Raw genomic sequence first — 26,405 nt, 5'->3', positions numbered from 1 at the left:
GCCTCCCTCTATGCTCCTGACTGGGCAGGCCTGGGAATGGAGAGCCCCTCCCTGGAGAGAGTCACAAGGAGCTACCAGGTCCTGGGCCAGTCTGACCAACCAGGTGCGGGATCGCCCTCCGTGCTTTGGCTGAGGCCACAGGCTTTCTGTCAGTCACCATTGCCACCAGAGTGGGGGTGTTGGGGGGAGGCAGGCTCCTCTGCCTGGGCTGGCACTGATAGGGGTGGGATACTTGGGTGCCCTGGGGAGGATGGGAGCATCTGGGGACACTATTCCTAATTCCAGCCCAGGGAACTCAGGTTCTTGTCTCAGGGAGGCCAGTGGAGTGAATTTGGGGGCTGAAGGGGACCAGCTCTGCCCTTCAATTCAGACTCTGGCAGGTGAATTTGGGAAGGCGTTTAAGGAGAGGCCAGGATCTCCTGCCTACCCTAGAGCTGAGGCCCAACAACTGGGGGCTTTGGGGGCTTTGGGGGCAGAGGTGCATGGGGACCTCCATGGATGGAACTCAGGTCTGAGTCTGAGTTGGGGGAACCTGGGCCTCACTGATGCCTGACTCCGTGATCTGGGTCTCCACTTTAGCCTGCATCCATTGCCCTTCCTCCACCACAGGTGTGTACAGTAACGCAGAATGAAGCTTTGAGTGTGGCTATACAGACCTCCTCGTTCATCTTTTTTCTCTCCTCTTGTGGACCTCAGCCCCAAACTTGCATCCACAGACCTGCCCTCTTGGGCAGCGGTCGAAACAGCTGGGCCCTGAAGATTGTAGCCCTGCTTCCAGCTGTGGGCTGCAGGGCAAGTGACTTCCCCTGGCTGGGCCATCTTGGTTGGCCTCTCGGTGAATTCCTCATCCTTGAGTGTGGCAGAGGGGATTAATGAAGATCAGGTAGAATGGAAACTCCAGAAGGGCAGAGATTATCTTTCTTGTTCCCCCTAAATCCCCAGCAGCTGGAACAGTGCCTGGCACTCCATTAATATTTGTAAAATAAATGAGTGAATCAGTTATTTGGCAACTCCAGGCTCCCAGTTCCTCTTTATCTCCTTTGAGGAACATAAAATGCCAAGAAGTGCTGAAACTTTCCGAGGAATGTTTTTTTCTGTGTTAATTTTAAAATTTTAAACTAGGACTTTTTTTTTTTAATTAGAAAAGTAACACACACATATTATAAAATGATTAAATCAATAAATAACCAAACAGAGCAGAAGTTAAAGACGTTTCCTTCTATGCCCAGTCCCATATCCCAAAGGTAAGCACTATTAACAGTGTGGCCCACGGTCATTCTCTGTTGATGATAATAACAGTGGTTAGCTTTGGGGAGCACTTACTAGGTGCTAGGTACCCTGTAAGCGCTTTTGCATGTATTAACTCATTTAATCCTCCTAACAACCCTATGAAGTAGCTTGCCCAAAGTTCTACAGTTAGGGGCCAGGCTGGGAAGCCAGACAGCTGACCAGCATCCTCTGTTGCCTTCTTAACTGTAAAAGTAGTTTTGGCTCCGGCGAGTCAGGGGTCCCTGGGGAGGTGCTTCCTACTCTAGAGAAATGAAGGTGGCGAGGCAGTATCCCTGCCTCTCACTTACCTGCCTCCATAGCTCTCCCCAGCTCAGCTAAAGCCACCCTTCCACTTAGAGGGCTCACCAGCACAAGGGGCTCTGGAATTAGACAAGACCTGGGTGGGATTCTGATCCTTCTACATCTTGGCTGGGTGCCTTTGGGCAGCTTGCAATTTGGGGAGGTGCTCTGAGGAGGGACTGGAAAATTGGTCTCTTGGGTCTGTTGCTCTGTCTGGTCCGATTGCAGAGTGGGTCCCTTCAGCTGTCATTAACCCCCAGGAGCCTTTGCTGCCTGGCAGCTTTGGTAATATGCTCCCGGCTGCGGGAATTCACCAGCCTGACATCATCCCAGGGAGAAGGGAGCCTGTTTTCTCATCCAGTGGACAGGGGCAGAGAGGAAGAGACTGTTAAATGTTTCTCAGCTGAAAACTTTAGAAGAGGAACTATGTCATTTTTCTTTCTTGTGTGGGGCTTGATGATTACAAGAGAACAGGCCAGTTCTAAACACTGTTCTATAGTTGGGGTAGACTTGCTTTGGGTGAGGAAGTAGGATGTGAGGGTGCACTGGAGGGTGGGAGAAGCAGGTGGGGGCTGGACCGTTCAGGTGGACAAGTAAAGGAGACAAGACTCTGGAGTTTGACAGGACAGACGTGGGTTTGAGTCCTGGCTCTGTCACTTCCTAGCTGTGTGATCTTAAGCAAGTTGCTTAGCCTCTCTGAGCCACAGTTTTGTCATCTGTTAAATAGAGATGATAGAAACAGTTCCCAAGTCTTAGGGTTGTTGTGAGGATTAAATGCATGTAGCTTAATGCAGATGAGCTTAGCACTGTGCCAGGCATAGAGTGAGCATTCAATAAACTATAGTTTTTTATTGTTATTATCTTAATGATGTATACCCTGGTATGCTTCCCTGGAATTGTGACCCAGACATATCCAAATGCCCTCCTGCACTCTTCCTTTGTGGGAAGCAGCAAGTAGTTGGGCATGGAGCTAAGAGTCAGGAGGCCTGGATTCAAGCCTGCCTCTGCCACTGACATCCTGTGAACTTGGACAAGTCTTTTCCCTACTGCAAGCCTTGGTTTTTCCCCATCTGTAAAATGGGAAGAACCATTGGTCTGTGTCTCTAGGGTCCTGCCAGTTCTGCCCATCTGGGACCCTGGGAGGATGTCTGGACTGGCCTGGAGGTTTCCGTGTGTCTCAGTCTAGTTCCACTCTAGAACGTCTTGGGTCCCTTGCTTTCTCCCTACTTGGTATATCATCTTAACATTACTAATGCTATTCACACCCTGATTTTTATGTTTCCCTTTTCCCTCCCCTGTCCAAACCCTGCCTTCCTTTCCTGGTCCACCTCCTTCCTGAAAGCTTACAGGCTGCTCTATTCTTCCAGTAAGAGGATGAACCAGGGAGATTTGCCCAAGGGAATCATCATCAATTTCTTCATCATCACCACGATCACTCCCATTTCTGGAGTTCTGTGCTAAGCAGTTTATATGCATAACCTCATTTAACCCAGTGAGCTTACATATGTAAAGTGCTTGGCAAAGTTGCCTGGTACATGTTCAGCGATCGATAAACGTTAGCTATTTTACGGTTTTTATCCTCCTTATTTTTATCCTACAAAATGGGATAGATGTTTTTATTAGCCCCTTTTTCTGATGAGGAAACTGAGGCCCAGAGAGGTCTCTAAGCTAGTCAGTGACAGCACCAAGATTCATGCGCTCTTTTGCCGGAGCAGAGAGCCACCCTCTCCGCCCTATGTCACTCTGCTGCTCACGTTTAAGCAGCCCGTGACCTCAGACAGGTCGCTTCACTGCTTCAGGCCTCAGTCTCCTTATCTGAAAACAAAAATGATGCTGTTTCAATAGGATCACGCACATGCCTGGCACCATGAGCCAGTGAGTGGTCAGTAACACATCACTGCCATGATTGTTCTTGTCCCGGCTCTGTGTGACCTTGGACACATGCATTCGCTCCTCTGGGCCCCAGTATCTTTCCCTGTCAAAGAAAAAGAATCATCCTTACCTCTCAGAGTTAGTAAAAGGGCTTAGGCAGCTGCCATGCACACAGTAGGTACTCAGAAAACACATCGATTTCATTCTTTTCCCCTCTGGAAAGCTCTTTGCTTTCTGGAAGATGGTGGGTGAGGGGGGAAATATGTTGCTTCCTGCCGAGCTGCGAGTAATGGTGTGAAACGTGGTCAACCTGATTGATGTCGTTATTAGCAGCAGCGGATGGTGAAGACGTGAAGACCGGAGGGAGCTAGGCTCTGCAGGGGCCTGTGCTCAGAAGCAGCTGCATCTGCAAGCTCATGGCTTCCTGGGGAGGGGCTGGCTCTGCTCTGGGTGCTTCAGGCCCTTGGGCCGGGCTTTAGAGTCAGAGTACGAAATCGTCCAGGCCACTGACCCTCTTTGTTCTTTATACCCCTTTGACAGGGTAGGGGCTGGGGTGATCAAGTCCCTTTTGCAGATGGACAGACTGAGACCAAACTGCCCTCAAAACCCTTATGAGGTAGGCAAGGTGGAATGGAGCAGGGCCCCCCCCACCCGGGGGGGAGGTGCGGTGGATGGCCCTGGTTCTGCACCTTTGCAGGGGTGGTGGCTGGGGGATTTTGACATAAGTACCCCATAAATGGCAGCTGCTCTGACATCTGGTACAGAGGGGTGAAGGACCTCTGGGATCAGGCAGACATTGCTGCCTTGCTTTGTGACTTCCAGAAAGTCCCTTACCTTCTCTGAGCCTCTGCCTCTTTCCTGTAAAGTAGTCAGGACGACAGCTCCTACCCCATGGTAGTTTGGGAGGGTTCCCCGAGATGGTGCCCAGACAGCACTGGCCCAGGCAGTGCTCCCTGCGGCTGCCTGTTATTTGCCTTGCAGTTTGGATAAGTCACTTCAGCCCCCATCTCTGCCTGGATTAGAGATTTTAGTGACCAGACTCATACCCATAAACTCTTCAAGTCTTAGTTTCTTTATATGGAAAACGAATGGTTCTGTGGGAAACAATAACAACTTCCTTTTATTTGGTGTCTGTTATGAACCAGGCCCTGTGCTTAAGTGCTCTATATACCTTGTCCCTTGTCACTATCTGGCTTATCCATGGCCACATAAATAGTAGGCACAGAATGAGCATTCACACATCAGGACTCCACAGCTTCTACCTTGCGTGCCCTATTGCTCCCCTGTAGGATTGTAGCGATGCTGGATGTGGAAACCGAGGGAGAAATCTAAATCTTTCTTCATCCATAAAGGGTTGTTACTAGATGCCAGACCTTCTGAGCTGCTTATTCAAATGCTAACCCCATCCCCCGTCGCCATTTCTCCTCACCCCAAGACCCGTGTTGGGTTTAAGGGAACTGTGACGCAGGTGAAGAACAAGTTATGCAGGAAAGAAATTAACCTGTATTGAAGAGTTATCAGCCCTCATAACAACTCTATGAGATAGGGATGGTCTTTATACCCATTTACTGATGGGCATACTGAGGTCAGAAGAATGAAGTGACTTGTTACCAAGGAAACAAAAGATACAGTCTAGGCTTCACATAAATGATCACAGGGAAAGGATTTGAGAACAATTGCAAAACCAAGACCAAGTGGAGATGGTCAGCTCTAATGGTTGAAGTCTCTTTTCTCATCTAGTTTCAGGGAGGAGTAGGTGATAGGAGAGCAAGATGAGACCAGAGATGTGTTTTTAAAAGCTAACTCCTGGCCACAGCAGATGGAGCTGGCTTTGGTCTGGGGAACCCCAGTCCCAATGCTCTTGGTCTCCCTGCTGGTCCTGGAGAGGGAGAGGGATGGTGATTCGGAGACTGAGGGAGAGCCTCAGGCAGCAAAGCACGCCTCTCTGGGACATGTGCTCCTGCCAGCAAGTACCAGGGTTTTGGAAGAGCAGTTACTGTGGTTGCAGGTTTTAATGGGTTACTCTGGCCTCCTGGGCCCTGCCTTTCAGAGCAGCTGGTACATCCAGAGGCAGGGAGTTCAACTGGGAAGAGCTTGAGCTATGCAGTCAGGCTGGGGTTTGAGTTCCATCTCTGCCTCTTTATAGCTGAGTGACCTTGGGCAAGACACTTAACCTCTCTGAGCTTCCATCTGCATTTCTCTAAATCAGGATACTAGTAATCGTCCTCAGAGAATTGTCCTTCCCGGAGGTAAGATATGCTGAGTAGGAGCTCACAAAGGGTTCACCCTCTTCAAGGCCCCGGAAGTGAGACAGCGGGTTCTATGAACATGAATATCGTGGGATGGGAAAGGGACATGTCCTTTTTGTCAACCAGTTGAAGGCCCAAGTTGAAGCAGAGGTTCTGCTAAACCTTTGTGGCCTTGGCCTTACTGTCCCTCTATCTTCTCTTCTGTAAAATGGGAATAATAATTGCACATCCTCATGGGACTACAGTAAGGGTGACCTGAGATAAGGCAGGGAGAGCTCTGGGCACAGAGTCCAGCGCTCATTCAGAGGAAATCAGAGAGGAAGCTTGGCTCTCTGTGTCCCCCTCTGTAAAGGGAGAAGGTTGGACTCACCATCTCAAAGGACTCCTCCAGCTCTGACTCATCAGTGAGTTCCATCCTTTCCAGGTGGAGATCAGAGCTGCTTCCACATCAGCCCACCTTGCTGCAGGCAGCAATGACTGATGGGAGTATCAGGCTCTGGGGAGAGGAGGAGACTCCTGCCTCCAATGGCGTGCCTGAGGCTTGACACCTGGGTGTCAGGCTGTCAGGGACTCAGGTGACCTGTTCTTTCCTCTGTCTGTCTGAATGAGTGTCGGTACTATCCCCATCCCAAATGCCTACATGGCATATTTGGTTGTAAGATCAAGTCTCAGACCCCAGAGGTTCAGAGCAGGAGGTTCTAACCCATCATTAACCCCTGACCCACTACAGGGGAACTTCCTGACCCCTAGAAAGATAAAATATTGTTGGGTAAGAGAGTAAGCTTTGCCATCAACTAACCCTACCCTGAGTTGCATTCAGCAAATATTTATGAAGCACCTACAAAGTGCTGGGCATGATTCTTGGTGCTGAGTCACTTTAGGGTACAAAATATACCCTGAGCTGCAAGTCAGAATCCCAGGGTTCTGGTACTCACTTCCTGTGCAACTTTGAGCTGGCCCTGCCCCTCTCTGGGTCTCGTTTTCTCCAGTCTGTGAAACCAGGGGATGGAGGAGAGAGTGTTGAACTCCATCAGTGGTCTTCAAACTATCTACAGAGGCTCTGTAGTGGTGGACTGACAATCAGGTGGTGAGTTCCCTGTCTCTGGCAGTGATTAAGAATTTATATGTAGGTTGGATGATTTGGATGTGTAATGGATCTAGTGATGATCCAAGTCCCTTGGAACCACCAGAGGCTGATTCTGGGTCCTGAGAGGACAGTGGCAATAGTACAAAATGGTATATATTATGAATAATGAAAATTGTGAGCATTTTTGTGCTTTTACCATGTCCCTCTGCCTTAAGCATGTTCCCCCCTACCCCAAATCACAGAGCGTGGCAGAGTTGCTGGCACAGGAAGTGGGGGAAATGGGAGTCTGTAGGTGCTTTACTTCCGTGCCCACTCTGGCTACCCCTTGCCCTAGAAGGAGAGGCAGCCCTGGGATTATTAGGGTAGGGGTGGCTCCTATGCCTCTTTCTTTTGAGGTTGGGGGGTAGGTTCTGCAGCCCCAGCCTGAACCAGAGATGTGGGTTTTCAATTACAGAATTAAATGCACAATTAGGCATAATTACCAGTGCTCAGAGCCTGAGACTGCTCATAATAGGCGTGTAATCTACTGCAGCCTCTGTTTATACTACTCAGGGCTCTCCCTAATGGTGCTAGGATGCCTTCACACTGCACTGTTGCCATGGAGATGAGCCTGCCACTACCATGCAGGACTGACAAATGGTGTTCTGGTCCTGGACCCCTGGCTTGTTTCTGAGGCCTCTGCAGCCAGTCCTGGAGTGGAGGGGCCGGCCAGGTGGGCCAGGAAGGCAGGTCAGCCCTCCCTGCCCTCTGACATACCCCACTGGTTTGAGCCAGCCTCAGAGGCACCGGGGAGGACAGGAAGGGGGGGCGGGGTTCAGTCCCCCAGAGTCCTCCAGGCTGGAGCAGGATGGCCCAGGTACTGTGAAAGGTCTGTGGTTACCTATTCAAGCCGTGGTCTGGACAAGGGGCCCTGCAAACAGCCAGCTCCCACACAGGACTGGCTGTGCTATGAACTGGATCTGTGACTTTGGACAAGTCCTTGCCCACTCAGGGGCTCGGTTTCCCCATATGTGAAATGTCCAATAAAGAAGATGTACTGAGCATTTCGAAGCACTGCCAACTGTCGCAACTGCTCTACCTGCGGTAGCTCACTCACCCTCACTGCACCCTTTTGTGGTAGACAGTTATGATCCCCGTTCTGCAGAAGCAGAATCTGAGGCTGCAGGCGGTTACGTCAGGCAGTAGGGGAGCCGGGATACCAACACAGGCAGCCGGACTCCAGGCCCTACTCTTCTCTTCTTTTTTTTTTTTTTGCGGTACGCGGGCCTCTCCCTGTTGTGGCCTCTCCTGTTGCGGAGCACAGCCTCCGGACGTGCAGGCTCAGTGGCCGTGGCTCTCGGGCCCAGCCGCTCCGCGGCATGTGGGATCTTCCTGGACAGGGGCACGAACCCGTGTCCCCTGCATCGGCAGGCGGGCTCTCAACCACTGCGCCACCAGGGAAGCCCCCAGGCCCTACTCTTAACCTCTAGCATATGGCCTCACATGTGTCATCCCTTATCACCCTCCCAGCAGCCCCAGGGCTGGACCCCTGTTATCCCCATTTCCTAGATGAGGGCTCTGAGGCTCAGAGAGCTACAGCTGATTGCCCAGTGTCACACAGCAAGGCAGTGACACAACAGGTTCTGGCTGATGCCAAAAGCCAGGATTGCTAGCTTTGGCTTCTTAGTGGAAGTCATAAAGAGTGAAAAGATTTACTTCCTCAAGCACATACCAAGGACCCCCTTGATCCCCACCTGGACTGGCCCCAGCCACGAGGCAGGGAGGCCTGGGGTCCGCCCAGACCCAACACTTCGATTTGATCTTGGAGGGAGTCTTGGTCTAGTTCTTCTCTCATCTGTCTACCCCCACCTTGGTCACTGGAAACAGAGTGTATTTTTATGCTCTTTTTTTCTTTTCCACATTTCTCTGTCATTCAGCATATTATGGATACCTACTGTGTGCCAGTTCTTGGGGACCAGATGGATCAGACACAGTGGGGAAACAAGACTGGAACACAGAAGTTTCGGGGTCAGATGGGCTTGGGTTAAAATCCTGCCACTCAATGCATGATCTGGGGCAAGTTGCTTGACCATTCTGTGCCTTAGTTTCTTCATCTGTTATGAGGCACCAATCTATACCTTGCAGGGTGTTGACAGTATAAGCAATAACAACTACCACTTACTAGATGCTCACTGTATGCCAGGCACTCGACTGAGGCCACTGTATGCCCTGGGTGAACCTTCATAACACAGAGTCTCTCATTCCCGTTTAACAGACAAAGCAACTGAAATTCAAGAAGTTCAAGTGCCTTGCCCAGGGCCCCCACAGCCCCGAGTCCAGAGCCCCTACTCATCTTTACTAAGTGTCCCACCAGGATGGAGATGTGTGTGTTCCTCCTGCCACTTCCCTGAAGCCCCCGGCTGCTTGGCCAGTTCTTCTTAGGGAATGAGGCATCCAGGTGAAAGGGCAATCTGAGGGCGACAGTGCCCACCTGGCACTGCCCAGGGTTCTGTCTAACTGGATGATACCCCACTGAAATCCTAAAGGCTGGGTTTTCTGAGAGGAGGGTATCAGACATCACTTCACCTCCATACTCTACAGCTGGGAAAACTAGGATTTTCCCAAGACCACAGTGCACGTCAGTGGCAGAGTTGAGACTGGGACCCAAAGCCAGTTTAGGACACTTCTTGTTACCTTCCTTTTACCCCCCACCAGTCCTTTGGAGAGAGGCATCTGGGGGGCTGTGGTGTGTATATTTGTGTGTTTGTATGTATGTATGCATGCAAAATTGCACACAGCTGCATGCCCAAGCATTTGTGGGGCAGACATTGGCACGTGGAGATTTGTGGATCAATAAACATCCCCTCCCGCTTCCTCCCTCTTCATTTATTCATGAACTCTGAACTCCTTGGCTCCAGAGAAACTGCCTGGAAGCAAGCAATTAAAGCATAATTAGAACCATTCCTATTATCAACTCTCAGCGGGAGAGGAAGGGGGGCTGCTAGGGTGTAGGGGTGGCCCTAGGAGTTCCCATCGCCCCAACTCCTGCAGCTGCCCATTCAGCTCCTGTCACCCCGCAGGGCTCAGCCTCCCTGGAGTCCCGGGCACTAGTCCATCTTCAGCAGAGAATAAGGACTTCGTCCCTGGAGACATCCAAGCACTTGATAAAACCAGGGAGGAGAGCTTTCTGCCTTGCATACTAAGTTAGAGTAGGTGATTTCCAAGTCCTTTCCACGCTGAGCTGCTTGGGTGCTCCCTGCCAGGGCGGGGGGCCAGGCACTGCAGGATAACTAAGAAGCACAACATGGCTCCTGCTTTCTAGAAAACATCCCTGTATCAGATTGCATTGAGTGAAGACTACGATGACAATAGGAAATGTAAATTACCTGGAGGAAGCAGTTTACCAGGCGGGGCTCCGTTCATTGTCCATGATTAATAGTGATCATAACGGTACCAGCAGTGGATGTTTATGGATTGTTTCCAACCCCAGAGCCACTGCTCTTCCCCACCAGGTGTCCCACCAGCAGAGAGAGGTCACCCGGGAACAGGCATTCCTCCCCCTCTCTGAGGAACAGGAAGGTAAGATGCAGTGAGGTGCCAGGTACTATGTTTCTCACTTGAGATTCATTTTCTTACTTAATCTTGCAGAGACCCTAGGGGGTAGATATTAATATTATCTCCAATATACAGGTGAGGAAACTGAGGCTCGGGAAGTAACAAAGCCTGCCCAAGATAACACAGGGTTGGTGCAGACTCAAACCCAGGCCTTTCGGACTCTAGAACCCTCCCTTCTCATGCTTTGTACTTGACTAGGCTTGAGGGTGCAGTTTGCTCTCTCTTGAACTTCAAGTTGGACCTTGTAAAGCTATTTGATGCACCCGCTGTGTCTGTCTCCTGGTCGAAGGTAACGTGTTGAATCCTCTTGTTCCTCTTTTTCTCACTATGTGCCAGCTGAAGAGAGAGTGGGAGAGCCCTGCTACTGATCTGGGTCACGGCCCCTAGAACCAGCCTTGGCAAAGGAAAGTGAAGGCCTAGCAGATGAGGGTGTGGGGCCTCTTGAGAGAGGGTCACCATGGATAAAGGAGCCCAGGCTGTAACCAAGGAGACAGCCCCACAGCCCTTAGGCTGTGACAGGAGGGCGTGGCTTCATGATGGGGAGGGGAGGAAATTGCCACCTGGGGCCCAAATGGACAGAGCAGGGGATGGTGGGCTAGATTCAGTCAGAAGAGGAGCATAGGGCTGTGATGCTCCCACCTGGGGATGGGGGTGGATACCTGGGACCACAGGCTCCCTTCTTCCCTTACCCTGTCCCACCTGAGGGGAGGTAGCGGTGATAACAAGCTCCCTTTCGTTGACCCTCTGTAGGGTGCTGCCCCCTTTCTCCGAGTGACAGGTGGTCACCCTGGTCATGGGCCCTGTGCCTACCACGGGTCTCTGACTTCCCAGGGGCCCCCTCCCTCACGGGTGAAGATAGATTATTCTGCCACGCACGGCTGTCCTGCTGGAGGTGAGGGCTCATGTGAGGCCAACTTTCAGAAGTGGGCAGCTTTATAACATGGCTCCTTGTTGCCTTCAGGAGGAAGTCCAGTGGTTCTCACACTTTAGCATGCATCACAAACACTTCGAGAGCTCGTTCAGATACAGATTTCTGCATCCTGCCCCGAGCTTCCGATTTAGTAGGTCTGAGGTGGGGCCTGAGAATTTGCATTTCTGACAAGTTCCAAGGTGCTGCTAATGCTGCTGTTCACACATTGAGAATTACTGGGACACTCGGTGGCCCTGGCGGCCCCACCAACCCTGACGCTCGCCACTTCCACGTCCTTGAGCTCTGGTCACATTGAGGTAAGCACACCAGCTGTACCTCACACCTCTGTGCCTTTGCACCTGCTGTTCCTGTCTCTGGAAGTCCCCTCCGCTCTTAATCTCCTTAAGGCCAGCTCACCCATCCCCTCCTCTTTGGAGCATCACTGTACTCCTGCACCTGTCTTCCTCTGGCCTCTGGGAACACCTTGCCCCTACTGCCTGCATTACGGCAGGCATCCCTCTGTGTCACCTGTTCTCATTCCCACGTCAAATCGCTCTCTCTAGACTGCGAGCTCCGTGTGGCCTGGAGAGGTGCCTGAGCCATCTGGTCCTCAGAGCCTGGTGGTGAGTCTGGCCCTCAGAAGGCCCTCAGTGATGGCGATGCTTGGGTGAACCTCATAAGCAGGTGGAAAGGCTGGGTGAATAATCACAGAGCTTCTGCTTACTCTGTGTCTGGCCCTGTGCTAGGTGCCGGGGATTCTGTGGTGTGGGAGGCACCCTGCCCGTGTGGGCTCAGATGCTGTCAGTGTTCATGTTGCGGTGTGGCCAGGGACATACGGAAAAGCAGACGGTAAAGGAGTCCAGTGTTAAGGGGAGGGTTTCTTAGAGACAGTCTTCAGTGGAGTTGAACAGTCTGAAAGCAAGGCAGGAACCTTTTCATGGACTTACTGCATTTACGCCTGACTACGGCCCCACCGGGCAGGAACTGTCGTCCCTGTTTTACAGATGAGCAAATGGGACCCAGGAGGGGCATTCACCGGCCACAGGTCACAGCACGCACGTGGCGGAGCTGGTGTCTGCCTGGATTTCCCGATGCTCAATCCTAAGCTCTCTCTCTCCCCCTGGGCCGCCCAGAGTCCAGGCACCTGTGTGGTCCGAGACTCTTTCTTCGGAACGTGTCTCCAAGTGAGGGTTTACTAGTTTGCTCACGACAGACCCCAGGGTCCCCTGTTAGGTCAGCCCCAAGCCCACTTTCAGGATCTGCCAGGGCATCTCCAGAGGGAGCCTGTGCAGCTGGTGTGTGCGCCCCCCGAGCCCCCGGGACAGACAAAGGGTGTCCCAGGGTGTCCAGACCTGTGTATGAGGCCCCTGCACAGAAGGAACCCAGAAGGCACTGCTGTCTTCTAGCACGGAACTCTGGGGAGTCTGAGAAATTTCAGCGCACAGGCTGGCCTTCCAGACCATTATGTCTGGGTGGGAAGATATAACATATTTTATTTAAGAGTTTGTCAGCTTGGTTTGTAACTTAAATATTTGGACACATGGTGCGCTGTTGGTACTCTTGCCTCAGTCCTGAAGGCCCCTAAATGTTAGCGAAGGGTCTGGACTTGAGGGTGGGTGCCATAAGAGGCTCCCAGGTGCCTCACCTGCCTCCGGCGATGCCAGCTGCTCCAGCCTGGCACTGTCTGTCTGCCGGTCAGCAGCCCCATGAGCCATCTGAGTGGGCTGCTGTCCCCAAGCTGCCACTAGCTGTCATTCTCATGATAGGCTGCCAGGGACACAGGGATCCTCCACTGAAGTGAGAGGCTGTCTGGGACCCCATCTGGGAATCACACCATGCTTGTCAGCTGTGACAGGCTGGGCTGGTGGGCCCCCAGGCCTGATGGGGCAGGATGGAGGGTGTGGGGATGTGGTTTATCAAGGCCTGTGACCAAATCCTTGACATACGCGATCGGCTCTCCCCCTCGCAGCTGCGTGAGGCAACAGTGAGATGTCCTGCTTCCTGGGAGTGTGCACGCGGGCGAGGTGCTCAGCCTCCCTGAGCCGAGTTTCTTCATCTGTAAAGTGGAGATCACTGGACCTGCCTCTTAGGACTGTCCAGCAAATTCAGTGAGAGAATCCATGAAAGGCACTCGGCACAGCACCTGGCACTTAGTCAACACTTAGGAAGTGAGAGCTGCTGTAATTACAGCCAATGGGAATGGCAGTGAGGCTCTGGGAGGTGGTGCGTCTGTAAGGCACACAGTTATGACTGTTTGCTGAGTGGGAAGCTCCTGACAGAGAATCCTGGGATGCAGGAGCCTGAAGGTCTCCAGAGACATCATGCCAACGCTTTGTATGGATGGGTCCACAGAGGCCCAGGGAAGCGGTAGGGCCCGAGGGGTTTAATCCCTGTCTCCTTCCCTTGCCGCCCCAAAGAAAGTCAGGGAGCCTGGCATCGGGGCCCTTCGTGGACTGTTCCAGGAAGCAAGCTGACGCCATTTCTGGGAAGGATGGCGGTTGGATGTGTGATTCCAGACAAAGAAACCCTGAACAAAAATAAGCTTTCCAGGTGGGTGGAAGAGGGCTGCTCTTTGCTCAGTTCTGGGCAGCCATGGGCCAGAGGCTGCAGCTAGAACCATTCCTGTGGTCTCAGTGTTTCTGGGCAGGAGTTGGTGGGGAGCAGGGGCAAGGTGCCACGAAGTCAAAATGCCACAGACATTCCCAGGAGATGGAGCTCAAACCCCACTCTGACACCTGGTGACCTCAAGAAAGGGCCTCACTCTCCCGCTGTGGACAATGGGGACGACACTCCCCTAGCAGGATACAAAGTGTGTTACTTACAGACTCTAGGGCCAAAGGACCTGGATCAAAGCTTTACCAGCCATGTGACCTTGGGCAAGATACTTTTCTTCTTCATGATTCAGTTTTCCCATGTGCAGAGGGTCTGTACCTGGCATGTTTCTGTGGGGATTAAATGAATCGAAGCATGGTGAGCATCCGAGATGCTTGACATATCATAAGCGTTAGCTGTAAATCTCTCTTGGTGTCATGCTGGGGGTAAAGTGAAATGCCACCTGTAAAGGGCGATGCTCAGCATATGCACATAGTAGGCACTTGAGAACTGTGCGTTCCCTTTCCTTCCTCCTGTAAACCAGGCCTGAAGATCAGGCAGGGCCTGGTCCTCAGGAGGGGCCCTCCCTGCACTCTTGCAGCTACACAGACAGCGCATCTCTTCTGCAACAGGCCCACCAGCAGCCTTCTGGCCCGGGGCCAGGAGATGATTGCAGGACGCTGCTCCACTCTCACTCCTCAGCTCCTTTGCCCTCCCTTTTCATCTTCCCAGCCAACCCCTGGGATGGGGGATGGGGAGGTGAGGATGAGATGGTCTCCTCGGGGCTGCAGGTATCTGGTTTAGAGCCAGGCTCTGGCTCCAGAACCACCTGGTTTGCCACGGCTCTGCCGCCTCTCCAGCTCAGATCTCAGGCTGCACTCCCCTCCATGGAGCGGGTGTGATAACCCATCCCTCACTCAAATGAGAGGGCACGTGCAAAGCACTTGCCACAAAGCCTGGTACACAGTAAGTGCACCCGGAATATTAGCCATCGATATTAATGCTCGTGTCAAAGTTCCAAGCCAGGCATTTTGAAGGGAAACACTTCAGCCCTGTCCCCTGGGGGGGCTGGGGTGGAGGGGTACCCCCTCCCATGCAGGCCCTCCTTACCGCCCTGGCTCTCACAGGCCCCACATGACCCTCTCCCCTGGCCAGAACAGAACACTGGGGGGTGGGGTCACCCGGATCTCGTAGATCACCAGAAAAGGAAGAGGGTGACAGGAGAGTGGGGGGGGGGTGACATTCACTCCACTCACTTATTCCTTCATGCCACAGATGAATCAGAGCAGGAGACCTGCACAGATAAACAGACCTTTACCATATGGGGGAGTAAAGGCAGCAGAGAGGGAAGGATGCTGGAAGCACCCTTCACCTCTCTAAGCCTCAGTGTCTGCATCTGTCCAGTAGGGCTAACAATTCCACATTATAGGGTGGTGGCATAAATCACGCCCTGAGCTGGGAAGGACTGCTCAGATGTTGGCAGCTGCTGTGATTCTCCACTGGAAGGAGAAGCTGGGACCCGAGCAAGGCTTGGATGGTGATGGGAGGGGATTCTGAAGCCCCTGGGAGGGGCTTCTGTCGCCTACCACTGCTGCTAGGCAGACTTCCCACCTGGCCTTTCATCAGGATGGAAAGTGATAAGTGGTTGCTGTTGCCATAGCAGTGAGGCTGGTTTTCATCAGTATTTCCTCCCTGGGAGCATCAGTACAGGAGGTGCCACTAAGTAAGTCAGGGAATTGGATTTTTTCCTCCTTCCATCAGGTCACATGAAGAGTGACTCAGTCGGGAGAAATGACCTCCCAACTCATTCCAGATGTTGACTGGGAGCACTTGACCCCTGCAGTAGGTGCATATTCCTCCCCCCCACCCCCGCCCCACCCCCGTTCCCACCCCATGAATCTTTTTTTCTTTTTTTTTCTTTTTTTTTTTTTTGCGGTATGCGGGCCTCTCACTGTTGTGGCCTCTCCCGTTGCGGAGCACAGGCTCCGGATGCGCAGGCCCAGCGGCCATGGCTCACGGGCCCAGCCGCTCCGCGGCATATGGGATCCTCCCAGACCGGGGCACGAACCCGTATCCCCTGCATCGGCAGGCGGACTCTCAACGACTGCGCCACCAGGGAGGCCCCCACCCCATGAATCTTGACCCAAAGAGTACTCGGAGGGCTTGGGGCCCCTCCCCAGCCACAGTGGGCCTCCCAGCCCTTCTCTCTGGTGCCCTGCTCCCTCTCATTCCCCCTACTCTAGACACAGGGGTCTCTTCTGGACCTTTCTACTTGCCGAGCTCCCTCCCATACAGGATCCTTGCACTTCCCTCTGCCTGAAACTTCTTCCCTCCCTTCCTCACCTTGCTAATCCCTCTTCCTTCAGATCACTTCCTCCCGGAAGTCTTCCTCAACTACTTCCATCATAGCTGTCATTCTTTTTTTTTTTTTTTTAGTTTATTCATATTTGGCCACGTTGGGTCTTTGTTGCTGCACACGGGCTTTCTGTAGTTGCGGTGAGCAGGGGCTACTCTTCGTTGCAGTGCATCGGCTTCTCACTGTGGTGGCTTCTCTTGTTGCGGAGCCTGGGCTCTAGGCGCGCGGGCTTCGGTAGTTGCGGCACGTGGGCTCTAGAGCGCAGGCTCAGTAGTTGTGGCGCACGGGCTTAGTTGCTCTGCGGCATGTGGGATCTTCCCGGGCCAGGGCTTGAACCCATGTCCCCTGCATTGGCAGGCGGATTCTTCTGCCTTTTTTTTTTTTTTTTTTGCGGTACGTGGGCCTCTCACTGTTGTGGCCTCTTCCGTTGCGGAGCACAGGCTCCGGACGCGCAGGCTCAGCGGCCATGGCTCACGGGCCCAGCTGCTCCGCGGCATGTGGGATCTTCCCGGACCGGGGCACGAACCCGTGTCCCCTGCATCGGCAGGCGGACTCTCAACTACTGCGCCACCAGGGAAGCCCATAGCTGTCATTCTTGAGAGCACTTAGCACAATAGTAATTTCAGTTTGTCTCTGTGCACATGTGTGTGTGTGTGGTGCGGGGAGGTGGGGGGGTTCCCTCTCCCACTACCCGCCACTGAATGGAACCTCCATAAGGACAAGGAGGGCAAAAATGTCTGGAGTTTTTTTTTTCCTCCTTTTTTTATTGAGATAAAACTCACATACCATAAAATTCACCATTTTAACAATTCAGTTTTTAATATGTTCACAGAGTTCTGCAGCCATGGCCACTATCTAACTCCAGAACATTTTTCATTGCCCCAAAAAAGAAACCTCAAACTCATTCCCCCCTCCCTCTGGCCCCTGGCTACCTACCACTAATCTACTTTCTGTCTCTCTGGATTTGCCTATTCTGGATATTTGGTATAATAGGATCATACAATACGTGGTCCTTTGTGACTGTCTTCTTTCACGTAGCGTAATGTTTTTAAGGTTTGTGCATGTTGTGGCATGGGTCACTACATTCCTTTCTATGGCTTAATATTCCTTTGAATGGACGTATCACATTTTGTTTATCCATTAATCAGTTGATGAATATTTGGGTTGTTTCCACTTTTTGGCTGTTATGAATAATGCTGCTGTGAAGATTCCTATACAAGTTTTGTGTGAACTTTGTTTTAATTTTCAGGTATATGCCTTGGCATGGAATTGCTGGGCCATGTGATAACTATACAATTTTTTGAGGAGCTGTCAAACTGTTTTCCATAGTGGCTGCACCATTTTACATTCCCACTAGCAATGCATGAGGGTTCCAGTTTCTCTACATCCTCACCACACCAACGCTTATTATTATCTGTATTTTTTATTATAGCTGTCCCTGTGGGTGTAAAGTAGCATCTCATTGTGGGTTTGATTTGCATTTCATTAATGACTAACGATGTTGAGCATCTTTTCATGTGCTTATTGGCCAGTTGTGTATCTTCTTTGGGAAAATTTCTGTTCAAATCCTTTGCCCTTTTTTTTTTTTTTTTTTTTTTTTTTGCGGTACACGGGCCTCTCACTGCTGTGGCCTCTCCCGTTGTGGAGCACAGGCTCCGGACGTGCAGGCTCAGCGGCCATGGCTCACGGGCCCAGCCGCTCCGCGGCATGTGGGATCCTCCGGGACCGGGGCACGAACCCGTGTCCCCTGCATCGGCAGGTGGACTCTCAACCACTGTGCCACCAGGGAAGTCCCTCCTTTGCCCATTTTTTATTGGGTTATTTATTGTTTTATTGTGGATTGGTAAGAGTTCTCTGTATATTCTGGATTCTAGACCCTTATCACATCTATGATTTACCAATATTTTCTCCTATTCTGTGGGTTGACTTTTCACTTTCTTGATAATGTGCTTTGATGTTTAAAGGTTTTTTATTTTGATGACGTCCAATTTATCTAGTTTTCCTATGGCTGCCTGTGCTTTAGGTGTCATATCGAAGAACTGTTGCCTATTCTAAGGTCATTCAGATTGATACCTGTGGTTTCTTCTAAGAGTTTTATAGTTTTAGCTCTTACTAAAACTAACTCAAAATGTGATTCATTTTGAGTTAGTTTTTATATATGATGTGAGGTAGGAGTCCAACTTCATTCCTTTGCATATGGATATCTATTTGTCCCAGCAGCGTTTGTTGAAAACACTATGCTTTCTCCATTCAATAGTCTTGGCACCCTGTTGGAAATCAGTTTATGGTAAATATATGGGTTTATTTTCAGACTCGCGATTCTATTCCATTGGTCTATATGTCTAACCTTATCTCACTACCATGCTGTCTTGATTACTGTAGTGTGTTGGTAAGTTTTGAAGTCAACAAGTGTAAGTCCTTCAACTTTGTTCTTTTTCAAGATTATTTTGGCTATTCTGGGTCCCTTGCATTTCCATACAAATATTAGGACCAGCTTATCCATTTCTGCAAAAATAGTACTTGGAATTTTAATAGAGATTGCATCGAATCTGTAGATCAATTTGGAAGTATTGCAGTCTTAACAACATTAAGTCTTCCAGTCTATGAACACTGGATGTCTTATTTATTTATCTCTTTAATTTCTTTCAGTAATATTTTGTAGTTTTCAGTGTATGAGTCTTGCACCTCCTTGGTTAAATTTACTTTATTCTTTTCAATACTATTGTGAATGGAATTTTCTTAATTTAAGTTTGGGTTGTTCATTGCTAGTGTATAGAAAAACAACTGAGGGACTTCCCTGGCAGTCTAGTGGTTAAGACTCTGTGCTTCCACTGCAGGGGGTGTGGGTTCTATCCCTGGTTGGGGAACTAAGCTCCCACATGCCGCGTGGCATGGCCAAAAATAAATAAATAATAAATTGAATTAAATTTTAAAAAATTTTAAGAAAGAAAAACAACTGATTTTTGTATGTTGATTTTGGATCTTGCAATTTTGCTGATCTGATTTAGTAGCTCTAAGTTTTTTGTGGATTCTTTAGGGCTTTCTATATAGAACATCATGTCATCTGCCTCACAGATACAGAGAACAAACTAGTGGTTACAGTAGGGAGAGGGAAGGGGGAGAGGAAATATAGGGATGGGGAAAAAAAGGGTTATTATATGAAATTAGTTGTGTGAAACTTTTTAAAGAACTGAAGTATAATTGATTTACAATGTTGTGTTAGTTTCTGGTGTACAGCAGAGTGATTCAGTTATACATATGTTTACATATTCTTCTTCATATTCTTTTCCATTATGGTAAAACTTTTGAAAATTGTAAAGCACTATAGAATTTAAAGAATCATTCATTCAATTTAAAAAAAAAAGATCATGCCATCTGGAAATAGAGATAGTTTTACTTCTTTCTTTGCAATCCAGATGCCTTTGCTTTCTTTTTCTTGCCTAATTGTCCTGGCTAGAACCTCCAATACAATGTTGAATAGAAGTGAGGAGAGTCGACATCCTTGTCTTGTCCCTGATCTTTGGGTAAACACGTCCAGTTTCTCACCATTAAGTATGATGTTAGCTGTGGGGCTTTTCATAGATGCCTTTTACCAGGCTGAGGAAGTTCCCTTCTGCTCCCATTTAGTTGAGTGTTTGGTTGAGTCAGCAGCTGTGTCTATTTTTGCTTTTGTTCACCACTGTATCTCCAATGTCTAGTATTGGGACTGACATTCAGTAAAGATGTAATGGTTGAGCAAATGAAAGGAGAATGAAAAGGTCTCATAATAGCCTAAAGAGCCCAATCTTCTCAAACCCTTCCTACAATGACTCAGCTTCCATGTCCCTGACCTCAGGTTTGGACCCTTTCTCTTCACTCATTGCCCTCAGCCTTACCCTGGCCTGACCCACAGACGTGGGCCCTGGGATCAGTTATCCCCATTTCAGATGAGGAAACAGCCTCAGCCGTGCTGAATGGCTTACTAGCTGTGTGGCCTGTGGGTAAGTGTGGAGGCAGGATTTGCACCCGGTCTGGCTGGCTTCTTAGATTTCAGTTCCTGTACCTGCCTGGTTGGGGGCAGGAGGAGGCTGAGCCACAGGATAAAGATCTGCATCTTTGCAGAGCATCCATTCTGTCCTGATCTGGCGGGAAATGATCGAAGGAGAAGGCTCTATGTCAGAGCAGAATATTAGGTGCATATTCTTTTAAGATAAAACAGACTTCCAGGAGATTCCTCTCTTGCACCAGACTCCTTGGAGGTCAATTCTGCTGTTGGGGATGCTCAGGTGGGAAGGAGGAGCCTGGGCTTTACTGCACTGCTTCTCTTGATCCAGTTGGAACAGAAAGTGTGAGCCCTGGAGGTCTCCCCAGCAAGGGGGGGAGCTTGATGGTTCCCAGGTGTCGGTTATCCCGTTGAATCCACCACCCCTCAACCTGGGAGGCAAGAAGGGTAGGGGTTACAAGTCCCATTTTACAGATGAGAAAACTGAGGCCCTGAAAGGTCAAATGATTTGCCCAAGGTCTCAGCATCATCATTTTCTGAGTCAGACATGATGTCATAGACTCACACCAGAGTCCAGGAAGGAAAAGGCAGAGTTGGGAGGAGACACGGAAAGTCGGGAGGTTTTTGTACAGAGGCCTCTTGTCCGGTGTTTGTCGGAGTGCTTCTGCTCCAGGCAAGGGCTGACCGCTCTCAAAGGCTGGCTCAGCCAGGCTGGCTCAGAGGGAGCGCCAGGTCAGCTTCAAGGGAGCTTTCTGAGGGAGCCCTGGGGCCCAGAGAATAGCACACTTAACACTGGAGGTTGGCAGGGGTGCTGTGAAGGCAGGCAGGCCGCCCTGCTTGAGGTGATAGCAGAATGGCTGCAGGAAGGCCTTGCTCTGCTTTGTCTTATTAGCAAGGAAGAAAGGCCTCCAGAAGGAATGAAAGAAACCTTCACTGAAGGAATGAGAAAACTTCAGAACACCACCTACAAAAGTGGGGATGGGGGTGGGCGGAAGGATTGGACGCAGAGGGACCAAAGAATGGCACCTGTTGGGGGCGCCTTCAGTGCCAGGTACCCTGCTTTACATCCTTTAACGTCAACTCCAAAAGGTAGATTTAATTCTTTTCCTGTTTATAGATGAGGAAACCGAGGCTTAGGACGTTTAGACTTGCTGGACTTCACACTGCTCGCAAATGATGGGCTTTTTGTTTTTTATAAATTTATTTACTCATTTTTGGCTGCATTGGGTCTTCATTGCTACATGCGGGCTTTCTCTAGTTGTGGTGAGCAGGAGCTACTCTTGGTTGCGGTGCATGGGTCTGTCACTGCGGTGGCTTCTCTTGTGGAGCACGGGCTCTAGGCGCGGGCTCAGAAGTTGTGGCGCACGGGCTTAGTTGCTCCGCGGCATGTGAGATCTTCGCAGACCAGGGCTCGAACCCATGTCCCCTGCACTGGCAGGCAGATTCTTAACCACTGCCTCACCAGGGAGGTCCCCAAATGATGGCCTTGAACAGAACACATCTCAGCATTCTCCATGGCTGTTGCGGATCCTTTGAGAGGGCACCGGTTTCAGCAGCGGCGGCGGGGTGGAGGTGGTCAGGCCACGGTGGCAGCGATGCTGTGCATGGACCAGAGGAGCTAATAGGGAAACGTGGGGCGGTGTGCAGGCTCTGGAGCCCACAGCTGTGTGTCTGAATCCTGCTCTGTGACCTGGGGTCTGTGACTTTACTCCCTGCTCCATAGTTTCCACATGTGTAAAATGACACTTCTCAAGGGTGACAGGAGTCAGTGAAATGGACATGAAGCCACGTGTACAGGGCAGGTGCCCAGAGTGGAGCCCTGGCTCTCTTCTCTGGTCTCTCACTACGCAGACACTTGGAGCTGGTCGTCTGTGCAGCCAGTGCAGGCCTGGCGCAGAGTCAGCGTCCACGAATGCTCGGTGGGTGAGTGAGAAGAACAAGGGTGGAGCGTGGGGCCAGGCTGGGCCAGGCAGTGGCTGGACTGGATGGAGTGAGATGGGGGTTTGGGCGGGGGTAGAGTAATACCTGGCCCCAAAGGGGCCTGCATACCAGGACGACTGTGGTCTCGTCTCCTTCAGAACAGGAGTCCTCTGAACCTGTGAGGGACTCAGGCCCGGAGTCTACACGATGGGTAACAATCATCGCAGTTAACCTGGCTTTACCTATAGCCCTCGGCCAGGAAATGTTCTGAATGCTTTACGCATCTTCTATCAGTTAGGCCTCACGACACCCCCATGAGGTAGGTACTGTTATCATCATCCTCATTTTACAGATGGAGACATTAAAGCACAGAGAGGTTAAGTGACTTGCTGATGGTCACACAGCTAGTAAGCGTTAAAGGTCAAATTCAAATCCAGACAAGTCTGGCTTCTGGGCCACACTTTTAACCACTACACTGTATAGCTTCTCTGGGAAGAAGCAGCAAGAATCTGGCCTTGGGATGAAACCAAGGACTTAATAATTATCCTAGTAATGACAGATGTGGGTAGAGTACTTCACAGTTTACAAAGCATATTCTAGTATAGCAGTTGCTTTCACGGTTGTGATCTTATTTCATCCTCCAGTTTCTCTGGGAAGAAGATAGGACATTATCCTCTTTTTGTCAGTGAGAAATTAAGATCCCAAGAGGGAAAGTGACTTGTCCAATTAATGATAATTTACTGAGCACTTACTATATGCAAAGTCCTTTACTCACATTACCTCATTGAATTCTCACAACCCCAGGAAGTGGGTATTAGTAATAGTAGTATTCCCATTTTGCAGGTAAGGAAACTGAGGCTCCAAGAAATGACTTTCCCACATTCCGCAGCTTGTAAGTGAGAGCTGGGACTCCATCCCAGGTCTGCCTGACTCAAGAGCCTGGGCTGATAATTCCTGGGCTCTGTTCTCAGTCCCATTCTGGACAGATGTTAACTCCCGATTGTTTTTGTCAACCTTCTGGTCTTTGCCACCTGCCTCCATCCTCATAGCCTCTCCTGAAATTCTCCACACCTCCTTAATGAATTCTCCCTGCCTAAGTGCCTGCTCCATTAAGGTGCTTTCTGCCATGAGTTTTTGACTTAATTATGTGGTGTCATTCACTATACTTAATGGGGAGATCTGGTTAATCACCTTTATATTTATCCAAATGTCCATTTGTCTGCAGCTGGCGTCTCCTGAGAGAGCCTGGTTTTTGGTGGGTTTTCTCCGTCTGGGTTGTCTTCCCCTCCACCCTGTCTGAAGTGCTTCTCTCTGGAGGGCGCCCTCCTCCCAGGCCTTCACTGCCCGCTCTGGAGCCTGTTGGAGGATTGGCACTGGGGATGTGCCAACAGTTTGGACACGGGGACAGGGGCAGAGGTAGAGAGGGCATCTCCAAGAAGGTGGGATTTCTAGGAGAGTGGAACCACGAGCATGGAGAGGGATTCTGGGCCCTGCCCTCAGCCCTCCAAGGACGGCCTCTGCATCTCCACCTGATCGCCCACCTCCAGCCTCCTCCCCAGTCAGAGAGCCCCGTGCTTGAAGCATCCAGCTTCCATGTCCCTCTCCTCAAACCTTCCCTGGCTCCTGGGGCCAGCGGGATAAAGCTCTAAGTCTGAGGCCCAGCCTCAGGTGTTCCCACCTTGCCACCCCTCATTTCATCCATCCAGAGCTGTCCCCAAGCCCATAAGTGGTCCATACCCTTCCACATCTGGGGTGACCAGCTTGTCCCAGTTTGCCTGGGACTTTGGGGTTTATCCGCTCAAGTGCTGCACCTCAAGAAACTCCACAGCCCCAGGCCAACCAGAACGGTTGGTCACCCAGCCCACACCTCAGGGGTTTTGCCCATGCTCATTCATCCCCTAGTAATTTCTTCTTTATTTTGTTTTCTTATAAAAGTATTACTCATCAATGTAACAACCTTACAGAAATATCTCTAGTTGACTCTCAAAAACCCCTTCCAATTCCACTCTCCAGAGTTAACAGTTTGATGATTCTTTTTTTTTCTTTTACACAAAAATAAGATCACACATCTCAAGTGGCCCTGCAGCCTTTTCACACCACGTGGGTTGGCCCTCTTTCCACACCACTGTAATGGCTGTATTGGTTTCATCACAGGGAGATGCCATAATTTACTGTGTGTCCTTCTGATGGACATCCAGAGTGTTTGCAGTGTTGCTGGTTTTTTTTTTTATAGTCAGTTCAAGGCCAAATTTAAATATCACCTCCTCTGTAAACCCTTCTTTGACCCTCCAGGTAGTCTCAGGTTTCTTTCTTATTACTATCATTATTTTAATAATAACAGTTAACATTTATGGAGGGCTTACTATGTCAGGCACTTGACATACATTATCTCATTTAATTTTCATGACTCCAAGAAGTGTGGCTTGTTATCCCCATTTTACAGATGGAGACACTGAGGCTCATTTGGAAGATAAACCCAAGCAGTGTGACTCCAGAGCGTGCCCTAAACTGCCTCACATGGTTTTCCAAAGGGTGCACTGGAGTGGGTGGTGCTGGGGGCCAGGGCGAGGCCAGATGCCCTCTGTTCCCCTGCTTCTCAGCTGTGCACCAACCAGGTCAAAGCCCAGAGGTGTTGATGAAAGGCCAGAGCTGGTAGCCTGCAGCTTCTAATCCACTTCCAGCCAGGACCCAGAAATTAAGGTTGAGGGAGGGCCTGGTGGGAGGAGCCTCCTGGGGGAGAGCAGGTTCCTGCAGGCTTTTATGGGCCTGTAAGAAGGGCCTGCCCCACAGGCAGGAAGCAGAGCACTCCAGGAGTGGAGATTGGGGGTTGGAGGAGTGGGGTGAGGCCTGGACTTGGGAATGAATCTAGAAGACCCCTTGATCTTTTTTTATTTTATTTTATTTTATTTATTTATTTATTTTTTACTTTTGGTACGCGGGCCTCTCACTGTTGTGGCCTTTCCCGTTGCGGAGCACAGGCTCCGTACGCGCAGGTTCAGCAGCCATGGCTCACGGGCCCAGCCGCTCCACGGCATGTGGGATCTTCCCAGACCGGGGCACGAACCCGCGTCCCCTGCATCGGCAGGCGGACTCTCAATCACTGCGCCACCAGGGAAGCCCTAGAAGACACCTTGATCTTTTTTTTTTTTAATTAATTTATTTATTTATTGGGCTGCACCAGGTCTTAGTTGCGGCATGCAGGATCTTTTAGTTGCGGCATGCAGGATCTAGTTCCCTGACCACGGATGGAACCCGGGCCCCCTGCATTGGGAGCTCGGAGTCTTAACCACCGGACCACCAGGGAAGTCCCGGTGTTGATCTTCTCAACAGCGCTGTGAAGTAGGCACCTTGTGCCCATTCTACAGAGCAGGAGACTGAGTCACAGAGAGTCACTGGCCTGAAGGCCCTTCTCTGCACTGCCCACACCACCTGCCAGTCTGGCGCCTGTGAGTTTGGGCCAGATGGTTGATGAGGAGCTAGGCACCCCATGAGATTAGAGGGACCCTTTGATTTTAGACTGACCTTGATATCACGCTGGGCTGCTAGGCCCAGGAGTTATGCAAATTAATGTAGATGTATGCTAATTAGACCTCTACCAGACCTGTTGTTCTAATGGAGCTGCCAGCTCAGAGGTATAGTGGGATAGGTCTGCCCAGAAGGGGCCTGAGGAGCCCTCCAGCTGTGGACGGGTCAGTAATCACTGGGATGAGGGGATGGGGTCGCCATGGAGACAGGCCAAGCCCCAGCCGCTGCCTCCTGACAGGTTCAGGGCTGGCCAGACCAGCCCATTGAGACAGTCCTGGGCCTCTCTAACAGCTCAAGGCATGGTCTCCGAGGGCTAATTACGTGGAAGGTAGTGACCAGCTGCTCCCTGGCTCCCCCAGGCCCAGCTGAGGTAGGTAGGGGGCTGGGCCATAGTGGGAGGGTGTGAGGACAGACAGATGGCAGTCTGAGGACTTGGGGGCTGGGGAGCTGTCCGAGGAGGAGGGCGCAGCACTGAGGGGAGGAAGGTTACCCTTGAGAGCAGAAGGTGCTATGGAGCAGGGCTGTAGGGGTGAGAGTAGCCTAGTCTCAGAAAACCACATGGTGGGTAAGCAAGGGCTCTGCCCCAGCAGACCGGTTGCAAACTCAGCTCTTCCGTGTGCCCATGGGTGAGCCCCTTGACTTCCCTGAGCCTCAATTTCCTCATCTATCAGTAGGGGGAAGATTAAGAGATGTGACCCAGGAATTCCCTGGTGGTCCAGTGGTTAGGACTCTGCGCTTCCACTGCCGGG

At 50.8% G+C, this 26,405-nt stretch overlaps 1 protein-coding gene across 2 annotated transcripts in view; it reads left to right on the top strand.

Moving 5' to 3' along the window:
- Positions 1–26,405, top strand: part of NKAIN1 (sodium/potassium transporting ATPase interacting 1) — a 45,589-nt gene that overhangs the window by 1,059 nt on the left and 18,125 nt on the right. The window lies entirely within an intron of this gene.

Source organism: Mesoplodon mirus, assembly GCF_964341445.2.
Source record: "Mesoplodon mirus genome assembly, chromosome: 3".
Taxonomy (NCBI): Eukaryota; Metazoa; Chordata; class Mammalia; order Artiodactyla; family Ziphiidae; genus Mesoplodon; species Mesoplodon mirus.
The sequence above is the reverse complement of the archived record's forward strand: the minus strand, read 5'-3'. Positions and strand labels throughout refer to the sequence as shown.